This window comes from Chaetodon auriga, chromosome 17 (assembly GCF_051107435.1).
Source record: "Chaetodon auriga isolate fChaAug3 chromosome 17, fChaAug3.hap1, whole genome shotgun sequence".
Lineage (NCBI taxonomy): Eukaryota > Metazoa > Chordata > Actinopteri > Chaetodontiformes > Chaetodontidae > Chaetodon > Chaetodon auriga.
Genome location: NC_135090.1, coordinates 15,907,237 through 15,913,152, shown reverse-complemented (window position 1 = coordinate 15,913,152; position 5,916 = coordinate 15,907,237).

Sequence of the window (5,916 nt, the reverse complement as noted above, 5' to 3'; positions counted from 1 at the left end):
ATTAGCCCGTGATGGACGCGTCGAATGTCCAATGAGAAGCTGATGTTCGAGCCGTTCGTCCAATTAGAACGCAGTGTTGCCGAAGAGGGCTGCTCTGCGAGAGAGGACATGACGGAGGTGACGGCCATGTTCTGCAATTGTGTTTGTATCCCTCCGCCTCAGTATTTACCTTTTGCATGATTTTGCATGTGGGGAAAATGTCACTGTAGCACCACTGTGCTCTGCCTGCTTTCCATACGAGAAGCCGCTAGGCCATTTGTTTTTCACGGCTGCAATCACCACAGCCCTGTAAGCGGCGAACAACTGTTCTTAAAGGCCTGTTAAGGGTTTTCAAAAGAGAGTAACGGTGAGTGTTGAGAGGCGGTAATCACCTGAATTATACTCACAGACCCTCTTTTATCATGCCATCAGACGCTGTGGCATCATGAAGTACAGCAGCCTGCTGACATACCCACGGCTTGTTTTCAGTGCGAAAATATGCACATGTAGAGTAAACGTGGGGAAGCATGAACAGTCAAATCAGCTAAGAGCTATAAAATATGTGAATATATAACTGCAATACACTCATATACTGTAGATATTGTAGTGCAACACTCATTATGCAATAGCATCTATATAATATCCTTTTATTGAATATTTACATTACCCTGTCTGACATGAATATACTCATTATGTGCACACAATACCAACTTTACATGCAGACTAATTTATAATCTATTCTAGATTAACACACTAAAGGGCCCTGAGATTGAAGTTCATTTTCAATATTTTGATTACACACAAATTTATTTGGAATGTGCATCATCTAGTGCATAATATTAACTGATAAAGGTATTCAAACTTGATTTTGACAAAGAGAAAGGACTTCAAGGTTCAAGGTCATGCAAAAATGCAGCATCAACCTTTGGGCTCTTACTATTTCAGGCTATATTGTGCTTTGGTGCATATTCCCAAACAAATTACTACAAAATAATTGACAAACTGTGGCCTCCAGGAGCCCCAGTGTAGCTGCTGTACCTGTACCAACACCGCTGTACAGTGTCTTACATGGTAACAATCTCACTTGTACGCAGATAGTTTGCAGTCCAGTTCTTGCCTGTATATATTACTTGTAACTACAGGTTTTAGTTTGCTTAAATTTGCTGAAAGCCTGTATTTGTGTGGCCCTGTAAATTTGTTGTCTGCATTTTGTGCAATTATAGGACAGGAGCCAACATTTTTGGATGTGTTCACATAATTGGCAGATAAATCTGAATCTGATTCTCTGGCATTGCTTCATTTATTTATTTATTTATTTATTTGGTGAATATATGCATGTGGCATGTTCACGTCAAGCGAAAGCTGCATTTACGTGTGTTGTTTTGATCATAACGAACAAGCAGCTTATGAATTTATACCGAAAATTGTCTGTGTTGCCCCTGTCAACTGAAAAGCACCTCATTATCATGCCCACTTTCATTCAAATGGGTTCTGGTGGCAGCGAGCGACTGCAGCTTGTTAGCTCTCTGGCAGCATAATCCACCCCGTTCTTTTCAATGAGAAACACTGACAGACACTTTGAAGAAGTTTTTCACAGTGTGGCATGACGGGTGGAGAGAAACCTACTAGTACGATACTTGTCAAGTCGGCTCTGTTGTCTCACCGAGCTTTTTTTAAGAATGCGAAAAGGTTTACTGCTTTGGAAAACAATGACACAGTCTGATGTATTTCCTCAGAAACTACATAATGTTGGTGCCCTGAGAACAAGTATTATTCCACTACAACTAGAACCAGCAGGTGGTTAGCTTAGCTTAGCTTAGCATAAAGACTGAAAAGAAGGGGGGAGAGCAGGCCTGAGCCAGTTCAAAGGTAAAAAAATCTGTCTGTTTTTACGGCGGACTTTGTGCTGAAACGAGGCTGAAGTAGACTCTTCTCATCCATCTGCAAGAAAGCAAATAAGTGTATTTCCCAAAATGTTCAGCTGTTTCCTCAAATGATCAGATGCAAAAACAATGCACAGGGGAGGAAGGCAAGGTCAGTCGGAGGCCATTTGCAAATTTAAAGAACATATTAACCCAGTCAGGACAGCTCGCTGTCACATAGACGACCAGTGGGAAACCAGTTCCTCCTGCAACTGAGATCCCAGTGACTACATTCACTCGCACAAAATATTCCAGTTTTTGACCTTAATCTGAACATTGCAAATGAAAATGAATATTCTACTAATTCTTTTCTACATGCAGCTGTGCACACTATTGACGAATGCAGCCTCCCTCTTTCATTCACTCAGCCACCTTCTTCAAAAGGTTGACGTTGCAATATTTGTGCATATCCAAAAACCTGTTGATGAAATATTTCAGAATGTTTAAAAGTAGGTGTGTTACTCCTTCTGACCAGAAATTTGGGATTTTCTTTTGGGTAAATGCGCCTCTATCCAAGCCTTGCATACAGGCATGACGCTGTGTGTCGCAAACTGCTAGAAAAGGTCCAACTGAGACATATTCCAAATGTGCTGCATACATGTCATAGAATGCTGAAACATGAATAATACCAGCGTATCCCGCATGTCTTAATCAGGAAATGCTCTATTCAGAATCAGGTCTAGTTTGGAATCTGCAGATGAAATGTGCTGTTTACATGTAAATAATAATATACATGTATAAATTCAATAGTAGTGGAATGTTATTGTGCATGCAAACATCGTCACTGATGTGCACTGACTCTCAAGGAAGTAAAAAAAAAATGTGCTTTTCAAAACGTTGCACTTCTATTAACGTGCTGCCAGCATTATTTCTCTTTCCTCCAGGTTTCTAGGCAGACTTGTGTCCTAGTTTAAAAACAAATGCTGTATCAGACTTAGTGCTGTGGACTACTGGGAATAGAGACGCTGACAGAGATAAAACACATGACATCTTGGAAAAATGCCTCATAAGGGACATCTTGGATTAGAAACATGGTATCAAAGGCTGACTTGATTTGTTGGATTCAAACCCACAAGCTACAAATAGGCATAAAGATGAGTCATAGACAGATCTCACAACACCCAGCTCAGGACATCACTGTTAACCAGGAGAGCAGTGAAGAAGAGTAATTCAACAACAGGGGATAAGAAGGACCAGGTCTGCTCTCGTGGATGGACGAAAAAAAAAAAACATTAATGCCCCCAAGAAAAGCAGTTAAGGACTGCAAGAATCCTGTGACGATGACCCGCAAGTTTTGAGGAGTTCGTAGAAGTCATTTGAATGAAGTCCAGTGGTGAGTAGAAACTCAAAGTCTGTAGCATAATAGTGTCCAGAGGCAGACATAAGAAATGAAATGAAAGAGGGCAGAGAGATCAGGCAGCAGCAAAGGAAGGAAAAGTTCAGCTGAAGGAACTCCAGAAAGAATTGGCCTCAGGCTCCTCAGGAGAACAGAGCGGGCATCTGTTCAGTGTCCTACACCAGCTGAGGGAAGGTTTATACTCAAATTGCTTCAACTATGAAGCGCGGTGGCTGGAGATCAGTTGCTAGAGCAGGTTAATTGCAAGGTTGGTGGTTTGATCCTTCAGCCCTGTGCTGTGGCAGCGTCTTTGCTGCAGACACCAAACTCAACATTGTGACCAGTGTGCAGTAGATGTTCTTTGGATGAAAGCGTCTGTCAGATGAATTTAAGGTTATAAAGTGAGTTAGATTGCAGAAACTGTAGGTGTGAGTGGTTAAACTTTGCAGTTGCAGAGGGAATAGGGCGCTTTCAGCAGCTCAAACACGCGGCAAAGAATGAGAGAATCTAGACTTATAAAAGATATGGACAAGCCTTTAGTTTGAGGAGGCTGAATCACACACACAGCTACAAAATGTCAAGGATGACTCAAACTCCAGGACTTCTTCTCATTGTTGTCCTGACTCTGAAGCTGAAGCTCATCTCAAAGAGATTTCTTGGAGAGATGTGCTGCCTGGGTGAAAGACACATTCGATAATGCTTTTCACAGGTTTTTCAAACCATAATAGTTTTCTCAATAAGCGCACAAGGAAGTCAATATTGTAGAGCTGCCTGCAGTCATGTCGTTTAAGGGACAAGCAGTGATGTTTTTTGGCTACCTTACTTCACTGCATTGATGCAAACATGATGCAAATATGTCATGTATTACTCAACAATGGTCCAATACAACCAGACGTATTAAAGAGAGAGAGAGCTACGGCTGGTAAAATCCCAGAAGGTCGACCAATTTATACTGCCTCTCAGTATTTGGTTGACAACAAATCGTCACAGGTTGGAGTTATGCAATCACTATCCATGATCCAACGCAGTCATCGAGTCGTCCTGCTCACGTGTGCAACCTGAGCAGAGGGCAGCACAACAAACCTGAGGGGTCATCGTATCCCATCTGCATGCCTGCAAATGTGCTTTCCTGTCGCAGTGGTAATGACATAAACAAGCCAAAGTGCTCTCTATGCAGGTCCACCCCTCTCTGCTGCCCACACACACTCCACGCTGCCTCCCACATGCACTCCACTCTGCCATCATGTTGCTCCTTATGATCTCATTTTATGGTGGAGACTAGAGCTACTTGTCACTCTTATTACTCATGAGGGTGTTTTCTAGCACTGATTCAGTTTCTGTATATTTCTGATAAATAGGTTAGTCTGGATTCTATTTGATGCTAAGATAAAATATACCTACATGCAGTTTTGTCAATTTGTAGTCAGACTAACTGTGTCTCGGTCAGTTTAATTGGGACAAAACCAGATTCCCAGCTGTCTGCTGGGGGGACATTAATGCCCCCCAGTGGAGGAGTTCTTGGCTCTGAGCTGTGGATTGCCATTAACTATTCATACATCGCCGCCTTGCCATCATCAGTCAAATTTTTTACCTTGATTTGTACCTGCAAAACTCACAATATATTCCCATCATCCTCAGCTACACTTAACTGCTAACAATTAGCTAATGTTAGCATGCTAACATGCTAAGATACCATGATGAACATGGTAAAACAATATACATGCTAAACATTAGCATGCTAGCACTGTTAGTTAGCATTTAGCTAAAGCTAACAGAGCTGCAGGCATTAGTCTTGTTCCAACATGCAACAAGGGAGGAAATATTTGAAATCTTTTATTGTAGTTATTATATTCTAATTATATCCATGTGGGCTCCAAACAACCTGATGAAGACCTAGTGGACGAGACAAGTTGGCATTTTAATGTTGTGCCTTTGTTAATGGTTAAAGCCAAGAAACCAGCTCTTCATGAGACTGTTCACAGCGTGTGAGGCAGCTTGACACGATGCAGCACACATTTCAGATTTCCTCTTTGTCCCTGCTTGGCGTTTCCTCTTCTGGACTGTCGCCTGCTCTCCTGTGTGAGCAATGAGGCCCCAGCAAATGACACTATTCTGTAACTCCATCAGTCTGCCTTCACTCTATTACTGCAGGGAGTTTGTGTTTTTCATAAATGTATTTTCGCTGATAAATGTGCCAATAAATGTGCAGACCTACAAAGAGAGAAGTCTCATAATTCAGTTGCAAGTGATTTCACAGATAGAGCAGCCGTGGTTGGCTCAGTCCACAGAGGAATCTTTGAATAGGCACCAAATAACATGAACCGAGAAATATTACTAACAAGAACACCAGTTTCTAAATCACTTTCTCCTTTTCTTTTAATGCTTCATGAATTGAAATATTCACTAACACATGAGGATAAATTCAGGATATAGTCATTTTCACATTTAACTATTAACTATTAACTTTCAATATGCTCCCTTTGAGGTATGTGCATCTTAAAAGCTGTGGAAGGGCAGTGTGGATCACAAATTGAGCAGAATATGAGTTGAATTGTGAAACATAATGAGGAATGATGGCGTATTACATGAAATAATAGGAGGAATATACACTGAGATAAGTTTGGGGAAAAGGTGTCCTGTTTAAAGGTCTACTATATAGTTTACCCATTAAAACATATG